Raw genomic sequence first — 22,779 nt, forward strand, 5'->3', positions numbered from 1 at the left:
GTGCTCGATCAGGATTGTGTTGTCCTTCTCACGAGACTGGAGACAAACATCTCCCCTCCACACTGAAAGTGTATGTAGTCGCTATGGCCACTCATCACAACTCAGTTGATTTGAAAGTTTCTAGGGCAACACGACCTGGTCACCAGGTTCCTAAGGAGCGCGAGAGGGCGGAATCCGCCTCATCTCCACTCCATACCCTCTGGACCCTAACGTGGGTCCAAGAGCCCTTCGGAGGTTCCGATCTTCCTCATCTGAGTAAAACGGCCCCCCTGTTGGCGCTCAATAGGGTAGGGAATCTCAGAGCATTCTCTGTGTCCCCGGAATGCCTTAAATTCGCCCCTGGTAACTCTCAAGTTATCCTGAGACCCAGGCCCGGATTCGTGCCCAAAGTTCCCACTACTCCCTTTCGGGACCAAGTGGTGAACTTGCAGGCGCTCCCCATCGGGGAGGAAGACGCAACCCCATCCGTGTTGTGTCCTGGGGCCTCATTTATAAAACTGTGCGTAGGATCCTTACTAAAACCATGCGTACGCACAACTGCAAGCAATTTTCACTTTATAAATCACAGCCTACCTAAAAATTTGCGCACGCAAAAAGGAAATTTGGGAGCAAGGAAATTTGTGTTTTTTAAAAACAAAATCATGGCAGCAATGGAGAGCAAGGGCAAGAAGCGAAATTTCTCTGAGGCAGAAATAGAGGTTCTTGTGAGCGAGGTGGATGAAAGGAAGGCTATTTTGTTTGGTGGCCACAGCAGTGGAATTACCAATAAAAAAAATTATTTAGAGTGGCAACACATCACTGCTGCGGTAAACGCAGTTACTTCGGCAAACAGGACGGTTCCAGATGTAAAAAAGAAGTGGTCCGATCTTAAGGTGTGAGCAATGAAACGGCTTGCCTCTCACCGACAGTGTGTGTGTGTGCGACTGATGGGGGCAAAGGCGCCCCCGATTTGTCCCCAATAGAGACCCGAATGGCCCGATTCTTTGCCAAACCAGTGTGTGTGGCATTGTGTCTGAGAGGGAGGGAGACACAGATGTGCTGGATACAGGGGAACCAGGTAAATAATTGTATTGCTTGTGTGCTCAATTAAACAAAATAAGTTACACAATTGGTTTAGTCCTTATTCTTGCAGAGTCTGCGGGAGACCAGTGTGACGAAACTCCAATCGCAGAGTCTGCAGGGGCTATGGAGTTTCCCGAGGTCCCCAGCACAAGTGTGTTCCGACCGTATGGCATGGCTGGAAGTGGCCGGGTGCTGACTGAGGCTGTTCTGCAGACACAGAGAGACACCATTAACGCAATTTCTGTAATCGCAGATGAGCTTAAGCAAATAAGGGTTGTGCTGGGTGACATTGCATCTACATTAAAAGATCTTGTTAAAAAATGAACCTTGGCACTGTTGTTCTTCACAAATGGCGCATTACTTCCTGACGGATCCTTGCTCCCTGATGATGTCCTTCTTGTTGGGGAGGGGGGTGTGGGTCAGGCTCTTCATGCTGGTGTTGTGGTAGGTCGGAAGGAACAGGGATACCATTCATCAGTGCAATGTTGTGTAAAATAGCGCACACCATGATGATCTGGCAAACTTTTTTTGGTTGATATAAAAGTCTACCACCCGAAGCATCAAGGCAACGCCATCTACACTTGAGGAGGCCAATGGCTCTCTTAACTACTGACAAGCACGAGCGTGGGTATCATTAAAGCGCACTTCTTCTGCGCTCTGAGGGTTTGAGAATGGGGTAGCCAGCGCCTGAGCGATTACCGCTGTCGCCTGTAAAGTATAACAGATTATTTGTACAATAGGCTTTAACTGTTATGTAAAAAAAATTATATGCATTTACTTACCCAGAAGCCACCCATCGCGAACGGCACCTGCCCTAAGTCGATTCCCTACACTCTGCTGTGCGCTAGAATAAAAGAGTCATGTGTAGAACCAGGCCATCGTGCCACAACATTCCTTAGAGTCAAGTTGGCGTCACATATAATTTGCACATTTATTGAATGCACATGTTTGCGATTCACATAAATGAATTCATCTAAATATGGAGCCCTTATAGCAATATGAGTGCAGTCGATTGCGCCGATTACATTTGGGAAACCGGACATTGCTGCAAATTGCCTTTTGATATTGGCCTGTTCTCCAACAGTGTAAGGAAACTTTACGTATCGATTGGTCATTTGAAAAATCCCTTTCAAAACTGCAGGCACTAATGAGTTTAGGGATGGCTGTGAAATCCCAGACCTATGACAAATTAATAGGAATGTTAAAATCAATAAGGTTTTGCTTAAAAAAAAGTACACTTGTTACAAAAGTACAAAAAGTTACCTGTCGCCTATTTCCCCCTGATATGTCCCGGTTGCCAAAAAACTGAAAGTACTTGGGTTGGTACTGGGATGGCGCGTTTCTGTGTTGTTGGTCTTTGTAATGCTGGGCCAAGTTCAGCACACAGATCCAAGAGCATGGCTCTAGGAAATCTAAAGCGGCTTATTAGCCACTCATCATCATGGGCTAGGAAATCCTCACGGTCCCTGAATACTCTTTCCCTCCGAAGTCTGCCATTGGCATAGTCTTCCAGCAGTGCCAGCGCATCCATCATACAATATGCACTTAAGTGTTGCTGCAGTAGGCTATTTATGTTTTCAGCGATCAGATGAAATCATTTACACCTTATCACATTGATCACATAATGAGCGATAGGCCTACATCCATTTAAGAATGGAAGTGAAAGAAATTAAATTTACGTACTTTCAGCATATAGTTCCTTTTATGTCTTTAAACTAAACATGCATGTATGTATCTTTAGGACCCATAATGGTGTTTAATGTTATTTGTATTTTTTGTTGTAACTGGGACCTATGAGCAACTTGTAAATATTGTAAATATTGAAATATGTCAAAGTAAATTTTGCCATTTTGCAAAGGGTTAATTCCCTTTATCCGCAGTCAATTCCTAAACTCACCATCAGTGTCGGCAAACTGCTTTGTCTTCGCATGGGTGCGTACGCATGGGTCAGAGTTTGCGTGTAGGTGCGCATATTTTCACGTTTTTCTTTATAAATCCCACCTTTTGCGCAGGAACTGGCGTACGCATGTTTTCAGCCCCGTTTTGTGCGTACGCAAGCTTTATAAATGAGGCCCCTGGACCGCACACAGAGCTTCAGTAGCTTTGACCAGCTCCTTGTCTGTATTGGAGGAGAGCAGAAGGGGAAGGCTGTCTCCAAGCAGAGGCTGGCGCACTGGGTCGTGGATGCCATTACGATGGCATTCCGATCTCAGAATCTCCCATGCCCACTGAAGGCTCACTCCTCACGGGGTATGGCCTCCTGGGCACTGGAGGCTACGCCCAAACACATTCGCAAGGGTAAAGAACCATTGGGTAAACCCGGTGTCAGCCCACGTCATGCGTGGAGACATGTAGGACTGGCATCCGGGGGGACGTATGCCTGCGAAAGTACCTTCCCACCCTCCAAGAGGTTGGGTCAGTGTGCTATCTACCTTTCTTCTTACCCAAACACATGGTTAAGAAACTGGTACCTCACCAACCTTCCTTCTTACCCAGACACTGGTTAAGAACAGGCATTCCATCCATCACTAAGCAAGCACCCCTGGGGGTTGGCTGGGCAGAGCAGCCTTCCCACTTAGGCCGGGACACCATATGACCTATCACAGATAGTTCTAACCGGCCTGGTGCTATCAGATGCAGTAACACCCCCCCATGGGCTGTTCCGTCTGCTATACCCTCATGACAATGGTTCCCACACATGGTAACCCATGAGCTTCCCCAGGTGGACCTCCACCTCGCGGTTAACTACCCAGTCCGTACATTCCATGCGTCTCCTCCAAGGACGAGACCATACTTATATCCACCATATTCCTCCCCACGTGTAGGAGGTGGCCTCTGCAGCGCTTCTCTGATTAAGACAGTTACCGGTGTAAACCCGAGCCGGACGGGCTCTTGCCAGTAGAGAGCTAAGGCCTCGTCTGTGAAAGGTTGGCTGACTCCTGGCTCCAATTAGCTCTTTGAGAAGTCATTAGCATAGGGTTTCACATACTTTTTCCACCCTGCACTATGAATGTTTACATGTTGTGTTCAATAAAAACATGAAAACGTATAATGTTTGTGCGGTATTAGTTTAAGCAGACTGTGTTTCTCTATTGTTGTGACTTAGATGAAGATCAGAACACATTTTATGACCAATTTATGAAGAAATCCAAGTTAGCCCAAAGGGTTCACATACTTTTTCTTTCAACTGTATATATATATTAACTAGATGCCTCATTGTCCGCTGGTACGAACATCAATGCTGCCGCCATATTGGAGAGGGCAAAAGCTGACTATAAAGAAATACAAGTGAATAATGGAGCTGCCATTTTCTGGATATGTACACACGTTTTCATTTCTCAACTAACTTACGCACGCGGCTGCTCATTTAGAATACTCCAAATTCACTAACATTAGGACGAGGTCAAGAACAAAGTCATGTGGATACGCACGTGTTGTGAAATAGGCTGAACGTTTTCGTGAGAAGTTCTACGTAAATCTACGTAATTGTTAGTGTATTAGTGTTGCCTCTGCAACCTGGGTGCTGACGATTAGTGGCACCTGTGACCTCATGTACAAAGACTTGCGTTGATTCCATACTAAAACACTGCGTAATGACAAAGCTGTCAATGTTTTTTTTTACACACAAAAAACTGCGTACGCAGGCTATATGGGGAGTCTGCAGACCTAGAGCATGCAGTTTTACGCCCGGCAGTTTTACGCCCCTGCTGTTTCTTATTTCTCCAATAGGGGGAATATGCAGTTTTACGCCCCTGCTGTATAATTAATACAAGTTCAGAGAGATTTATTTTTCTAAAACTTTTTAAATTAACAAGACAGTACAACTGCATGATCATTTCATATTTTTTTTAATTATTTCCAAGTATTATTACAAATGAGATCAATAATATCACAACATAATAGGCCTAATTAGCCAGCCAACAACTAATATTAAGAAAACAAGATACACGATTAATTGAGCACTAACAATCACAAACTTGATAAAACCCACATAAGGTGCTCATACATTATAACCCAGATCATAAAGTTAAAATATTTAATGGGAAATATCAAAGAGGAATATTGTATGTACAATAGATAATTGGATCATCTCTTTAACAACTCAAATCAAGATCCATATGGGACTTATGTTTTCAATTTGAGTTTGAACATGTTAGTGGTTGTTGGTGCTCAATTATTGATTTTTTTTTAATGAAAAACGTATGTGTGCAGCTAAACTGAAATAGTTTATATATAATATAGAATGCAATGCAAGTTAACAGGGCCAGAAGAATATCTTACCAGGACAGGCCATCTCGCATTGACTACGGAGACAAAATGAGAATAAATTATAAAGAAAATAAATATGAAAATGAGTAAGAGATATCGAATTGGCATACACGTGGTTAGCTAAGGTTGATCCAGACACAACGTTGACCTGGTCGCCAATAAGTATTAATTGTATTGTCTTTGAGTTTAAATTGCACTCACCAATATCTATATTATATATATATATGTTAAGATGTTTAGATTAATTCATAAAAATATCAATTAATCGCCAAAAAACGATGCATGTTGGACCATTTCTTAGTAAGAAAAACGATTATTTACCATACCTCTAACTCGCGATTGACGACAAAGTTATCTGTTAGGTCTGTTCTGGTGGTTCATAATGAACAGCGAACCCCTACTGGAGAAATAAGGAACCAGAGGGTCCTAAAACTGCATGGGGCGTAAAACTGCCTGGGGCGCAAAACTGCATGCTCCAGGTCTGCAGACTCCCCCTTCTCTACGAAGGATCCCACGCAGTGTCTCTTTCTACATAGAAATTGAGCACACAAGCACAACAACCCACCCAGTCTCCTCCATCAAAAAAAAAAACCCCGAAAGTTCATGGAATGTGAGTTGGAGGTGTTACTATCGGAGGTAGGAAGGAGAAAAAATATTTTATTCAGAACTTTGTCCTCCAGATTTAATAAAAAAAGAAAAAAAATGAGTGGGAGAGTTTGGCAAATGTTGTCAATGCGGTGGGATCAGAAAAATTGCACTGTAAATGAACTTTAAAAGAAGTGGTTTGATATAAAAGTGGAAGTTAAGCAGAGAACTGCTGCGCACCGAAAAAGTGTGAGCAGAACAGCCGGTGGGACAGGGGTCAATGAATTTACAGCCTTTGTGCATAGAGTTGTATCCATTGTGGGTGTAAGGCAGCTGGAAAAGTGCTAAAATCTAAGGTTGTTTGTGATGCAACAAATGGGGTTTTATTGTTTTGTAGCCCAGCATCACAACAACCTTAGTTCTTAGCACTTTTCCAGCTGCCTGACATATTCATCACTTAGCTCGCTGGAGTAGTATCCGTTTTTGTGGGAGATTCGGATTTACAACAGGACTTCCGTGAAGGTATTTCTCATTTGCTTTACTTTGGTCCACATAGGTTACCAGACTGTGTATGAATATAAAATGAAGGCAATCTAGCTGACTAAAAGTACATCAGACATTTTAACATCCATACAATTATTGCAAATGCGTGCACCCATTAAAAATTAACATACTCAAATCACAGTTAACATGTGCCTGTGCTTATTTAGACTCAGATGGTACAGCCCTGCCTGCCATGCCCAGGCTTCCAGCCCTGATGGCTTAAGCTCCACCTCTGCACCACGGCCTTAGCCTAGTTCCCCTACATGGGCATGGCCTTCCATCCGACCCTGTTTCACCACCGCCCCACAACTTTCCAGGACTGTCAATTTAGGGCGTCTGGAATCCGCCCTTTGAGGAGGGGCTATGTAACGTCTTTCGGGTGTAGTGCCCTCTTGCTCCATAAGAGAGTGTTCTCCCCATCACCTGGACGTTCATTATTCACTACTTTTCCTGTCACCCATTGCCCGGACTCATTCAACACTGATCATTCTCTCCTGTTTGTAATTACCACTGTAAATATTAGCCGGAATCAATCATTCTGTCATTGCTAAATCTTGTTTAGTGCCATTACAGTATTTCTGAGCATTGTAATTTTGGATTACTTGTGTTTTGATTTTTGGACTTGCTTATCGTTTGCCTGTGACCTTGTTTATTTTTGTTTGCTCATTTCTCCTAATAAAGCTGCATTTCGATCCTTAACCCCTTCGAGTCTCGGAACGCTGCGTAAATATGTTAGACTATTGGCTACATTAGAAACAACACAGTATTTACGCTGCACCTTACCATGCTGTGAACAGTGACTGCAAAAAGGCAATAAAAACTTCATTAAAGTATTATGGTATTGCACATTCCCTTTGGTGGCTGTGTGTGTGACAGACAAGTAAGAGCAGAGAATGGAGGTGTCATTACAGCTGAAGGTGTAAGAACGCTTGTGTCAGAGGAGTACATGGAGTATAATCACCTCTTCCTCTGCTTCTTCATTTCTTTTTTTTTTATTCTTCTGAGCAACACTAATATTCTTCTCTTCGGCAGGGATCACAATTCATTACTGTCTTCACACTGCGTCAATGAATTTTTTGTAAGAAGTGCTCTAAAGTCTCTTCAGCTACAGATAAAACTATTTCAGTCTTTTTTTTAATGTTTTAGAAGGCACTGCATTAAGATAAAAAATACAATCAAAAACCAACTAACGTCTAAACTTGTCGATACTGCTTATATCTGTTAAAGGCAAGGATGTAATTATATCAGTGGCGATCGGTGCCTCCTCTTCAGGAGAAGCAGGAATTCAAAATATGTTCAGGGCTTCACGTGAACCTATGTGTATCGCGCATCATGTCAAAATACGTGTCTACTGCAGACGCGTCGAAAGGGTTTATGATAAAAAAGATGAGCTTCTCTTTTATTAAAGCATCAGTGCTTCATTTAAGGCTTTATTTTCCCATCACTAGGTACAGGATCCCAGGTAAGTAAACTAGCAAAGTGTTGAGTCTATGGCTGCGTCCAAATACCCCCACTACTTTCATGACGTATTTCCTGTTTTTGGCCCTTGTGTTCTGTTGGTCGTGAAGATCCCAAGTGAGCATGTAGCATTTCTAACCCGATGGGACACACTAAGCAAGTGGGAAAATGTTTGCGCAAGTAGTGGCAGAGGTTCTTGTAGTTTTTCTCGTTCTTTTAAGAACGTACCACAGAGCACGCAATGACACAGCTGACCTAACTTTGAGTTCAGATTTTCGGGTATGTGAAATATGTAATGAATTCGTAAATTGTTCAGGATAAATGAATAAGCATCACTCTTTTGGAAGATTTTAACGTTTAAGAGATTTATATTTAAATTGAAATTAAGATATAAATTATATATAACTGTTTTATCATTATTAGACGAAACAAAAATGTCATGATTTGTAAACAGCATTATTATTGTTATATTTGCCTTTTTTAAATTTATTTAGGTAACAGCACCAAGATATGCAGTGATAAATACTGCCATGCCTCTTATCCAGCTGTTTTTAGATGAACACGCTGATATGCAATCAAATTTCAGAATTTCTCGGACATCAATGAACACTTTAATCCGGTTAAGGCAAACGGGGGAACATGGCTGGTGACGCACCTTGGAGGTTTTTGTCTTTGTGTATTGGCAGGCTCATGGACTGCAAACCATGCCCAAGTCAACGGTTTCTCTTCTTCTGCAAAGCAGTTGGTGCTATGTATGGCTTCCACATTCACATAAAACCACCAAGAACACACAACGAAGGCTACTTCTATTACAAACAGTGTTTTTCGATTCAAATGCAGGCCATATGTGATTATAAAGGGCGTTTCATAAATGTTTTCTTCAAAATACCCACTTCAAGGGTATTTTCTATTAGGTGATGGGGGCTACCCCTGTCTGGAAACACCATTTGCAAAAATCGTAGGATGCCACAGGGGAGACTGCAACTAAGATTTAACTATTATCATCATAAGGCATGTTCAATATTAGAGCGTTTGGTATCATGAAAACAAGGTGGATATCCACTCTGTTCAAAGCTCTAGGAGTGAAGATCTATTTCTGTACAGATGTTGTGCTTGCTTGTGCATTTCTGCAAAACATCTGTGTCACGAGTGGGGATATCCTGGAGCCAGAAGAAGATCCAAGTGATGCTGGTCATGATGAACAAACTCTACCAGATGAAGGCCTGCAGGAAAGGAGTGGAGCTCACACAAGGGACAGACTGTGCACTCAAGTATCTGCAGGTGACACACTGGCTCCACAGTTGTTGGATGATGATTATTTTTAACATTTCTGCTTGCATTTACTATGGTGTTGTAATACTGCAAATTATAATTTTCGAAAGTTTACTTTATGGTTTAATGCAGTATTGTTAAGTGAAATTTAAGTTAGTTTTACTGTACTTTTTTGTTTATCTGAAATTCAAGTCCTTGAACTCAGCTCAACTTTATTCATACACTTTTACAATTTTCATTGTTACAACGCAGCTGTACATGAGACACATTGAATGCAAGAAAAACAATTAAAGGTAAATACCTGTAAAAACAAGAAAAAGGTGAAAACAACAAAAGACAGACATACAAATGCTCCACACACACAATATGCATACATACTTACACACATTGACACACACGCAAACACACTCGCACACATGCACAGTGAAAGCACACATTTGAGATAAAGGAGAGAGAACCACAGGTCAAATATTAAATGGACTATAAATCCTTATATGCTATATTAATTATGTCTAACTTCTAAATTCTAAAGCAGCCCCCCCGGCCAGGCAAATAGTGCAAAACAATATGCAAATGGTGGCGAGGAACCCAAAACTCCAATCGAGAAAAAAAAACTCAGGAGAACCCAGGCCCAACCAGGGGATTCCTGTTCCCCTCTGGCAAAACCTGCTGCCTCTGCACAAGCTCAACAGTGCTTGCGCAACAAGGCTAAATAAAAAATTAATAAACTTACGAATAAGGTAAATTATAGATTTAAGATTATCATTAACAATCTAATAGCATTTGAAGTGTTGTAGAAGAATCGTGTCAAGTTGCCGCGTCCTTTATACAGCTCTAACTTCTCAGTTCTTGTCAGGTCACCGCTTCCCATTCTCAGCTTTGCCATCAGGTCTGGGCATGAACTGCATCCTGCGGTAACCTTGGAACGAAAAGACAAGACTGGCTGAGAGTAAAGTACTGTTCTGCACTCTTTTAATGCAACAAGTCAATCATTTGTTGTTGGATGTGTTCCTGGTTCCGGTTGATCTAAATAATGCAGCCAAAATCCTCTGAGGATTAATATTATGGAAGTGTAGTTTATGCAAGATTAAAATTATGCATCTGTAGTCTAGATTTGAACTGACAGAGTGTCTGCCTCCCGGACAGTGCAGGGAAAAATATTCCAAAGTTTAGTCGCTAGATAAGAAAAGGATCTACCACCTGCACTTGATTTTGAAATTCTAGGTATTACCAACTGACAGGACGCCTGAGAGCGTAATGCACGTGGAGGATTGTAATACAATAGAAGTTAATTTAAATACTGCGGCGCTAGACCATGTAGGGCTTTATAGGTAATAAGCAAGATCTTAAAATTAATGCGATGCTTATAGGTAACCAGTGCAAGGTTGACAGAACCGGGGTTATATGCTCATCCTTTTTTGTACGTGTAAGAACTCGAGCTGCCGCGTCTGTGGAGTCAGCAGGTGATTTGCTCCCTGCGGGCCACACACATCCCAGGCAAACTGAACCAGACAGCCGACGCACTCTCTCGTCATTATACGCCTTGCGGAGAGTGGCGACTCCACCCCCGCGCAGTCCAGCTCATTTGGGTGCTGTTCGAACAGGCACAGGTAGACCTGTTTGCCTCCCGCTACAGCACCATTTGCCCGCTTTGGTATTCCCTGTCCGAGGCAGAGCCCTCGGCACGGATATCCTTGCGCACAGCTGACCGCGGGACAGCGGAAGCACACCTTCCCCCCCAGGAGCCTCCTTGCACAGGCACTGTCTAACCGCACTTGGCTTCAGAGCTGATGCTCTGGACAGCGACTCCCCCTGACTCATTCCCCTGACAGAGGACCTGCTCTCTCAGGGTAAGGACACATTCTGGCATCCCAGATCAGACCTCTGGAACCTCCATGTCTGGTCTCTAGACGGGACGAGAAGATCTTGAGATGGCCACTCCCCCTCTATGGCGGAGATCATCACCCACGCTAGGGCCCCATCTACTAGGTGGTTATACGCCTCTAGATGGCGCCTCTTCTCGCCCTGGTGTCTCTCTCAACGAGAAGACCTCAAAGCATTCTCTGTGTCCCCGGATTGCCTTAAATTTGGCCCTGGAAACTCTCACATTATCTTGAGACCCAGGCCCGGATATGTACCCAAAGTTCCCACTTCTCCCTTCCGGGAACAAGTTGTGGACTTGCAGGCACTCCCCATCGGGAAGAGGACCCAACCCCATCCGTGTTGTGTCCTAGACCACACGCAGAGCTTCAGTAGCTCTGACCAGCTCCTTGTCTGTGTTGTAGGGCAGCAGAAGGGGAAGGCTGTCTCCAAGGAGAGGCTGGTGCACTGGGTCGTGGATGCCGTTACGACGACATACTGATCTCAGAATCTCCCATGCCCATTGGCAGTGAGGGCTCACTCCACACGAGGTATAGGCACCTCCGGGGCCCTGGCCAGAAGCGTCTCTCTAGCAGACATCTGTAGAGCTGCGGGTTGGGCTACGCCCAAACACCTTCGCAAGGGTTAAAATCCTTCTCTTAAATCCGTGGTCAGCCCACGTCCTGCGTGGCGACATGTAGGACTGGCATCCGGGGGGACGTATGCCAGCGAAAGCACCTTCCCACAATCCAAAAGGTTGGGTCAGTGTGCTATCTACCTTTTTTCTTACCCAAACACATGTCTAAGAAACTGGTACCACACCAACCTTCCTTCTTACCCAGACACTGGTTAAGAATAGGCATTCCATCTATCACTAAGCAAGCACCCCCCAGGGGTTGGCTGGGCAGAGCAGCCTTCCCCCTTAAACCGGAAGACCATGCGAACTATCACAGAGCTCTAACTGGACCTAGTGCTACCGGACGCTGTAACACCCCTCCCCCCCCCGTGGGATGTTCTGTCTGATATATCCTCATGAGAATGGTTCCCACTCTTGGTAACCCATGAGCTTCCCCAGGTGGACCTCCACCTCGCGTTTAACTACTCAGTCCGCACGTTCCATGCGTTCTCCTCCAAGGACGAGACCATACCTATATCCACCATATTCCTCCCCACGGGTAGGAGGTGGCCTCTGCAGCGCATCCCTGATTAAGAGCTGCGCTTACCCGGTGTAAACCCGAGCCGGACGGCCTCTCGCCAGTAGAGAGCTAAGGCCCTGTCCGTGAAAGGTTACCGGTCAGGGCTGTACCCATCTTTCTCCTAGAAAGCTCTGGAACCCCCGACCACCACACTGGAAGGTTTACAGTTTTGCGAAAGCTTCGTGCTGACATGCCCAGGCCTGTTACCGTCGCTTCGCTAGAGATTGTGACGCGATACAGCGTTGTGGCGTTATCCATGGGTAACCCTATCTGTCGTTCTCGACACAAGGTCTCTTCACAACGTCATTTTCCATAGGAACCCCATCTGTTGGTTAGACACAACTTTGAGAGACCTACAGAAAGGGAACGTCCTGATTACAGATGTAATCTGAGTTCCTTGATGGAGGGAATGAGACGTTGTGTCCTTCATGTCAAAACAAGTGCCGCCCGCTGCAGCAATCGAGAGAGATGGTGATTGAATGCAGCACGCCGTCTCCTTTTTATACCCAGATATCCGGGGGCGGAGTCCAGCATGCAAATTTCATTTGTCAATATCATTGGCCTTTTCTAAACTAGTCAGGAGTTGATAGATTCTCAAGACGAACCCCATCTGTCGGTTTGACACAACGTCTCGTTTCCTCCATCAGGGAACTAAGGTTACATCCGTAACCAAGACGTTATTCATTCATATTAATCACTGGCATAGTTTGTGCTATTAAAATAGTCCTAGTGATGACCACATCATATACTTTTCTTAGACTGTTTTTCCAGAGCCGTATGATATCTGGAACGCAGGCTATGAGCTTTAATCTGCATGTATAATGAACAGTTTTATCACAGGTTTATCATGGAAAAAACTGTGCACCTGCATAATGTGTGTAGAAAGAGAAAGGGGAAGAAAGCATCTCTGCTCCTGTGAGGGTTTTGGGCAGGAATTAAAGAGGCTTGAATGAATTGTGACATACTGAATATTGTAGGCCGGTATACATGAAATTGTTCTGTTTAAAGAAAGAGAGCATTGAACACTTAACATTGAGCACATACAATTCTAATGTTAGCAGAATAAAGGAAGGCTTGCGTAATATAATAAAAATAATAATGCATAATAATAGTAGCATTGTGAGAAACCCTAAAAATCCTTTTGACCTAATAGAGAGCATATTTCTTGGCTATCCGAATCGTTGTAGTATGTTATAATCCCACAATCCCTTCAAATCTGAAAATCAATACTTTATTATTATTATTTCTGTACCCAGTGACCCCACAACCACATTCATTTTCTCAACAATACCACATGGTGTCTAATACAATGTCTAAAATGTGTTTTGTTCAAAACTGTACTTACATTTAGGATTTTTGTTCAACATTAGGATAATCATCGCAAACTTAAAAAAAAGTTAGTTTCCAGTATGTTTTCATGATCATACAGGCAGTTTCCGTTGAGCAGTTTGAGTCATCAAAAAATTTCAGCTGAACAAGAGGCATGCGTTGACATCATATTTATATGTTTTGTACGCTTTTTAAAGCTCTTCTCAAAAGACCACTGATCTGTTTCAGTTGGCCTTTCCATGGACATGAGGGCCAGTGTTTGCTGACTGCCAGAAGACCTGTGGTTGATGTTCTTTTTCTTTGGGTCAGATATTTTTTCAGCCGTAGTGTGAGCTTCAATAAGTGCTTTTTTCCTTCACATTAAAGTTTGATTTGACACAGAGGAGAATATCACAGCTACAATACTGTATCAAAGTACACGTATCACACAAACAAGGCACAAAGCCATGAAATTGTAATGAAAAAAATTTGCAGAAGGAAATAAACACTTGATCATTCATACTTGTTTGTAAAGCCCTTTGCAGTGTTGCTTTATAGAAATCCTTTTTAGCTCGCACTCTGTAGGTACTTTCTATTAGCTTAGGGGCTGGGCTATGTGACAATGATGTAGGAGTAGTGTTGAAACTGGAGGTAAACAATAGATAGCCGTGTAAGGGGCCATTTAAACGATTGTGTTGACTAAAAAGTGAGTGTTTGATGAAAACTGGTATTAAAAGAGCAGTATTTGTAAATTATGTTATTATTTTTGAGTTATAATCTATGCAGTGTTTTTAGTCATTTTGCAGTTTTTAGTGAAGTGTAGCCAATGAAAGACATGTGTCTTCAGTTATTTCTGAAGACTGTGGTGTTTTTTTTGTGACAATGGACCACAAAACTAGTCGTAAGTGTACGATATTTTTGAAATTGAGATTTACACGTCATCTGAACGCTGAACAAATAAGCTTTCCATTGATACAGTATATGGTTTGTTATGATAGGACAATATTTGGCCAAGATACAACTATTTTAAACTCTGGAATCTGAGCACGGCATAAATATTGAGAAAACAGCGCTGAAGCAGGCCGTAATCTATAATTTTGACCCACACAATGTATATATGCAGTATAGGCATACTCATGCCTGGCTTTGTTGTCCAGGATTTGGGAGTGATTTGGTGTTTTTTGCGAGCTGTTGCTCATTGTAGGAGTGAGTTGATGTTGAGGTATCAGGGTGCTGTGTTTGTTAGACTTTTATGAGATTGTTATGCATGCTGCTGTCAGTTGCCAGTGGCATGGGCTTTACTGAAAAGCATACGTGCTGCTGCATTGTGGATCATTTGGAGAGGGCTGACGTGCTGGTTGAAAGGTTGGTCAGTAGGGCAACGAAAAAAAACAGCCTTGACATAACTGGAACTTGGAGGTCCTCCAGAGGTCCCATTTGTCCAATGCATCGAGTTTTATTATTTCAGGTTTAATTTAAGAAAAGCAATCGTTATATTTCAAGGTAAGAATGAAAGTAGAATGATTATACATCTTAAGAGAAATAAATGTTCATTTATAATGTTTTTTTACTAAAAAGTGAAGACATTGATGACTAATGAGGTGGACAAATGTGACCTCCGAAGAACACACAAAATCCTGGCCAAGACGTCTGCGGGAAAAATGGCGCGCACAGACACTCTACTCACAATAAATGACTTTGCCACAGAATTTCTCAAATGGGGATAAGCAGGTTCCCTTAGGACTGGAGCCACTTGTCATAATTCCCAGCAGATAAAGGTAGATATGACATTACCTCCCTCAAGCTTGATGAAGCCCTGAAACATGGTGTGAATTTAAAAGGTTTGACATAAGCAGAGCTTCTCTGTTAATGCTCGCTTGCTCTGTAAATCAGCAAAAATGAGCTGAACTTGAGATGATGGTCCGTAACCAGTATTGCCACAGTTACTTTGAAAAAGTAATCTGATTACTGATTATACCTCTAAAAAGTAACTTAGTTACTGTACAGATTACTGGATTTTAAAAGTAACTAATTTAGATAACACGTTACTTTATCAGTAACATTCAGCAGCTGCCTCAACATAAAAATGACAATCGGTTTTGCCGACACTCACTTTATTGGAAGTGTATTTTTAACAGTAATGTCAACAATGTATCTCCTGAAATTTTAAGTTGAACTGAAAGACTATTTCCTGAAAAAAACATGTTTTTATTAAAAATAATATAAAGACTGATTTTCTTGATTTCACTTAACTAAAATACGTATAATTTTCTCTGATATAGAGATCCGCACCAGACCCGGACCCGATCGTCACTTTAATTACTCAGTACATTTTCTAGCACTGTCTTTGTCTATTAATAATTAAATCTAATATTTTGATTTAACACAGACATGATATACCATATTAGAGGTACCAGTCTTATGGCTTTCATATACATACAGTGCCTCACAGTCGTTGCATATTACATTCCCAGTACTTGATTCATCCTTGTTAAACACTTCGCTAAAACGCTCCCACACGGTACTTTTCTTTCCTACCTGTTGTTTTGTTTTTAATTCTCCCTTTTTACAGTTCACATTCGTATTTTTAGAGAAATGTTGTTAATATTGTATATGATAACATCACCCGCGACCCACCCGCAATTAATCTGAATGTATTTTTTTATTACCCGACCCACCCGACCCGCGGATCATCCGAAACCCCCGCGGATTTAACCGCCATCCGCGCATCACTTCTGCCCGACCAACTTCTTCAACTCCCCCCCACTTACTGGTTTTGCACCAAAGTCCAGCATTTGTTGTTCTGGTGTTGGGGGACCTGCTGCTCTCTGCTTCGCAACACCTGGTGGGACTTGCTCTGTAAATTGGACTGTGCAGTGCTGCGACTCCACTTGTTTCTTCAAATTTGACGTAGTGTTTTTGAAGCTAGATAGCACACTGTCGCCAGCACAGAGAGTACAACGAACCTCAATATTGTCATCTGTCACTGTGTGGTTTGGGCTATACGTGAATTGTCCTCATGTTGAAAACGTGACTTGTCGCATAATGCTACGTGACTTCACTCCCTGAGACGCAAGAAGAAAGCAAAAATTATATATTTTTACTCAGGAAAATGACAAAAATAGTAACGCACAGTGATTTGGATAAATAACTTTAGTCTGATTAATGGTTTGGAAAAAGTAACGCGTTAGATTACTCGTTACTGAAAAATGTGGTCAGATTAGAGTAACGCGTTACAGGCTTCACTGTCTGTAACAGTGAACAGGGTTGAATTCTTAATAAATAATGCAGCACAAAGCATCAGGCTATAGTTCTATATGGTGCTCAACATGACTTTAACCCTGAAACTGTGTGAACATCAAATGGAAATGGAATATGAATATACATTGGACAGAAGAGCCAAAACGCAGCAAGGGGACGTTGTCTCCACCACACAACACTGCTGTTTATGCATATTCATGTGTGTTTGGCACTGGCACAGATTGAGAATGAACAGGGAAGGAGAAGGAGAGGAGTTGTGGGCAGTGAATTCCCTACGAAGCTCACTCCATTAGGAAAACATGATGCCCCCAAACTACTCTGACTCCTCTAGACTCGCACGCTTTCTTTTTTCTCTCTGTCTTTAGGGACCTCGTGAAATATGTTGAAAGCAAACCCTCAAAGGCTTTTAGAATTGAAAAACAAATAGCATAATTCAGAAGAACACCACGACTTGCAGCTATTGGAGCCACGTGCTGTCCTTACTTTTTCATTTCGTACTTTTTCAATAATTTGGGGGCATTTATATGCCACCAGCTGAAATTATACATTCACTAGAGACTCATTCGTTTTCTGGGCTCTAGTTTCTTGTGTTTTTGTAAGTCTGGCCACAAAATCGGTGTTTAAATTCTCTGTAGTTGCACTCTGTATTTCTGAGAGAAGATGTCTCAATTAAGTAGTTGAGCTTTAGTAGATCTCATATTTTCTCGTGGCGATAAGTACATTCATGCACTAACATTACTACTCGAAAAAGCTTTTTGTAAAGTTAAAAGGCGGCACCCACTTGAAACATTTCAAGATCTGTTGCTACTGTAAATAGAAAACGAATTGTATGTATTGAAATGTATTTTTAATGCCGGAAACCTGGTATAAACCCAAAGGCCTTTATCTTGCGTGAGTGTCATACAGTATATGATGTGATTTATGGGATTTGCACCATCTGCCGATTCAAAGTGTGTAGCTTTTTGGCAGACTTTATGTACTGCTACTAAAAGATTACGACTGAGTGCACTATACCCCATTAAACAGGTGAGAATGATTAAACCACTTCCAGCACTTTCTGTCCTGTATTATGGGGGGCGGTGATGATATTTACATTCACCTCATTACAGCAGAGATGTCTTTTCTGTGACGTGCGCCATGCTTGGCATGAATCGTGCCTCCAGGAGTCATTGGCAAGCAGCTGCTTTGAAGTCCACAGATGAGAAGACATGTAACATGGCGAACAGCCTCATTATCATGGGTGTGAAATGGGACGACACCTTCCCGTTCTGTCTTAGCACAAACGAAGTTGTCATGTTTCACAGCCCTAAAATGAAAAATCCATTTGTTTCCAAGCTCACAATGGATTTGTTCGAGGTGTAAAAAAGATGGAGATGTTTCATCGGGTGATAGAATGTGGGCAGGCTGATAGCTCATTTGCTTGTAGGTCGTCATCTGTAGCTGAGATGGCTAAAACCCTCAAGGGATCTGAATCATTGCCAGAGAGATGTGAGAACAACAGCCATCTAATCTGTCATCCAACTCATACGAGAGATAAGGGAATAATTAACCTGTTAACTCCACGGGTGTGACAACACATGCTGCACTCCTGGGTAACTATTACTTTTAACTGTACCATCACGGGTATTAATGCAAGCACACAATTCAATCTCTTTGAGTTGACAAACAGACCAACTGCAGGTGAATGGTTATATGTGGCTATCAAAACGTTGGTAACCAAACAACGGTGGTGCCCATTGATTTGCATTCATTTTGTGTCCGTACAATAGACGTGAAAGGGTAACGCCATTGTTCGGTTACTGACATTCTTCAAAACATCTTCTTTTGTGTTCTGCAGAAGATTAAAGTCGTACAGATTTGAAATGATGAGAGATTTTTCATCTGTGGGGGAACTTCAATCACTTCAATTGGTTTTATGAGCATGCATTACATGTCACGTAAATATAACATGACTGCTGTGTAGTCAGTGATCCTTCTTTAGAATAATGAAGCGTACATTATGATCTCAGTGTTGATGTCACCTTAATCTCAACTCTTTAATACATTCTCACACTCCTCAATTTATGTAATCTGACAGTAAGCTGTACATTGCTGAGAGTTCTGTCTTTATTCTGTTATCTTCATTCGCACTCCCAACTCCTCACATATTGAAGCTTAGTTAGCACCCTTCCGTGTCACTTTTCAATGCACAAGGTACCCTTAAGCCTCAGTTTTTGACATGCGATGTACTCCATTACTTTTAGGTTGTTCGCTTTATGCATCCTGAGCTCAAGCCACATTTAATTCTCGCCATTTGTAAAGATATAAATGGTTGCATAAATCTCTGCGATTTCAAAGATATTTTTGAACCCCTGCGTCTACGTATTGATGGCAAAGGTTTGTCATTGAAAGCAATGAGTTACTGCATGTGGAAAACTGACGCTAAAGGGTGCACCTTGACCAAGCTTCAAATTGTGAGGAGTTGGGAGTGAGATACATCAGGTTAAGCACATGCAGGTTATTTCATACAAGCTACACACTTTACTTTAGACATTGCACTGACAAAATTCTTTGTAACCTTTCATTTGAAAACATATTTGTGACATATTTGTGTGCGTGCTATTCCTTTAATACTTTTGAGAGGGTTTTAGGGAAAATATTACTAATCGACATGAAAGACTGAGCTTTATTTTGGATTGCATTTGAACATTCGCTGTATGTTCACATGTTTATTTGTTGTTACCATAGGTTTGCTGAACATGTCATTGGGCGCATGTGTGTGTGGTTGTAACCTGCAGCTGTACAGTCAATAGCTTCTCTCTTTATCTCAGTTAAGTCTGAAAAAGCAAGAGTACCCTATATAGATTTCTTTGGCAAGAATGTGTCCACACCGTGATAAACTAACCAATCAGATTCTCATGTTCTGTGACTCCCTTCAGTCCAGAAATGGACTTCTTTCAGTGCATTAATGTGACATTGATGGATGGCCTATTGACAACACCTTTCACTGTCAGGTTGTTGTGAATAATTGCCATAGATTGAAGACAGTGTAGAACACTAAAGTTTATAGATTATATGAAGTTTGGTTGACGTAAAGACAAGCTTCAGGTGACCTTATCACTAGTCCACTACGAACACATAATCAACCAACATTTAAAAAGGTGTTGACCTCTATGTAGAAGCCATTCATCATTCAAGATGTTCAGATAATTCCTGTCAAAAGACCAGTTGTGCTGTCTAGAGACAAATCTAAACTGCATGGGTCACTGTAGAATGTACATATCACACATACTATTATTAAATATGTAAATTGCTTCGGGAAATAGCTTGAATGTAAAACAGGAAGAATTCATCGATTTTAATAATACATTCTGGTGTGTTAAACAGTGTACCTCGGAATAAATCAGACATTACAGTTTAATAGAAAATAACAAAATTTCTTTGAGTTAATAATAAAACGTTTTATATTTAAAGTCCCAGTGAAATAAAAAATGACAATTCTTATTTTTTCATGAACTGTTATAGCATTCACAGTAAATAGCTTATCATTGTGGGTAATTTCTTTTTAAAATTCATGTACCCTCATGAGCTTCAGTTAAAATCATTCAATTCACTTCAGCTCTGAAATGATGTTTCACGGCGACTATCCATCTGAAATGACGTAAATAAGACGGCTTGGGCGGAGCATCCGTTAACTCCTCCCCTTCAACTGTCTGCCTGCTGCCAGTTTCATTTCAAAATCAATGCAACAGCTGTTTTTACACATCCAATCAATTCGCAGTAAAAAACACAAGCCACGCCCACTAATTTTTTTCCATTTAACTTTTGTTCATTGGTTCTGTGTCATGATCTGTTTCAAATGTGTCTTTAGAGCCCTCTCTTGTATTTAGGCCTTTGTGTTTCCTTTCTCTGGTGTCTGTATTTGTAAGAGATTTTGGTCTGATGTCTTTTGTGATTTTAATGTTTTGTGTTTCTTGGCTCTTTGGTAATCTTTGTTTTGTTTTATCTTTGTTTACAATTATTAAAATCTTAAACTGCACTTGGATCCGCTTTCCTGTCTGGTTACTCCCTGTTGTAGAATGTATAACCGCAAGTATGTGAAAAACTCTGAGAATGCAAAGATGCATGAAGGGTGTGAAAAAAATCAGGCTTATTCCAATATATCTTCATTTTTCAATGTAATTTGTTTCAACATGAATACGAATTTGCAAATATTGCACCTTTTTTGTTATTTTGACCAGTTTTTCTTGTTTCAATTTTCAACAAATATAAAAACAATGTTTTCATGATAAATTTGGGAGAAATGTTGTCATTAGTTCACAGGAAAAAAGCAAAAGCAAATTATTTTACTTGTAACTTTAGATATTTTTAATTCAGAAAAAAATAATTTAGGATTTTGCATTACATAAAAACAAGTTCAATCTTTCTGATAAATCTAATTAATTGTTCTCATAATGTTGATGTGTAAAATCAGAACAAGTACACAGAATTGTGGATTGACATTTTCAAATTACATTATTCAACAAACCAGCCACATACTCTGAACTAGTCTAGTCTCATATTTTATTGTAAAACTGGAAGAAATATATATTCCAGGCAACACTATACATTATACAACAAAGAAATCTTTACAGCCAATGCTAATAAATCACTGTGGCATGACTTCAGGAATTTCTTTTCAATACTTGTTACATGATACAGATATTTATTTACTGAAATCATGACATTTCCATATTTTTTTAGATCCCATTAATTTTTAAAATTAAGTCATTGTCTTTTTAAAAAGTGCAAAATTGTACAATCTTTTAATGTAATAAAACAAAAACAAGTTAATTAAACAGACACCAAAAAAAATGAACTTTCTCGACCACAAAACAGGCTGAAAGGTAGACAAGAACTGGTGTGGTCAGTTACACTGACATGACAATAAACCAGTACACTAAATCACACAAAACTAACAAATAAACAAACCATAAGAGTGATTACTGTCGTTACAAGCAAAACATTAACATTTCAACAGTTATTGCAGAGACAATGAAAAATGTGTTGCATAGAGATAACCAGCACAAAGACACCGAAGACATTTTTAAAGGTTTATTGAAAAGAAATCACTGTAAATAAGTCATGTGTCCTCAAGGTCCTTGGCATTTTGTCATTAATAAAAGGTTGAGAACATTTTAGTGAGATTTGTGGATTATAAATCCACAATTCACTATGCGTGATATAAACCTAAACACACACACACTCACACAGAATTTTGCAATAAAAGCCAACATACAGGTATGTGTGAATATGTCAGATTCTTTTTTGTCATCTTATGCTACAGCCAGCCAAGAATGTTTTGTGACATTAAATGAAAAGTTACATCTGTCCTGTCTTTTTAAAGATAAATAGTCAATCAATTTATTCACATACCCTGTTAATAAGAAAACGTATATTTTGTTAATTTGCAAGTTACTTGTCTGCTCACTAAAAATGTAAACCGACAAAGAAAATTTGGTTCTTCCCCTATTTATTAGGCTAAACTTCAAACATGTACAAAACTTCGCTATGTCCCTTGTAGTAGTTCTGAGCGAAAGTGATGTTGAGTGAGACACACAGAAATTGATGTGTGTTAAACAGGTTAATAACAGCACCATACACACATGGATATCCAAAAGTACATCAGGACAAGAAAAGGTTGAAAGTGTGAAGATGCGATAGAGCAATAAAGACTAATGGATGTGACTCAATAATCGTTCATTTCAAACGTCAGGCTGGCATTTTAGTGTTCAAAGAACCATTACAAAATAGCACACACGTGTGTATATAAAATTGAAATATTTTTAAAAGAACAAATGGTTAACTGGGTTCACATCTTAAAGTAAAATACATTTGAACAACATTCATTTACTCATTGTTGCCTTACCAGATTTCATTATTTTTAGTGTATGAAGTCAGAACTTTAAATGTATCTGTGTCCCTATGTTTATTTAGGTCTTCACCA

General features: G+C 40.8%; 1 protein-coding gene across 1 annotated transcript in view; it reads left to right on the forward strand.

The window, feature by feature from the left end:
• The window catches only part of LOC130407814 (uncharacterized), a 143,567-nt gene that overhangs the window by 28,207 nt on the left and 92,581 nt on the right, over positions 1-22,779 (forward strand). The gene's annotated exons all lie outside the window — the stretch shown is intronic.

This window comes from Triplophysa dalaica, chromosome 19 (assembly GCF_015846415.1).
Source record: "Triplophysa dalaica isolate WHDGS20190420 chromosome 19, ASM1584641v1, whole genome shotgun sequence".
Lineage (NCBI taxonomy): Eukaryota > Metazoa > Chordata > Actinopteri > Cypriniformes > Nemacheilidae > Triplophysa > Triplophysa dalaica.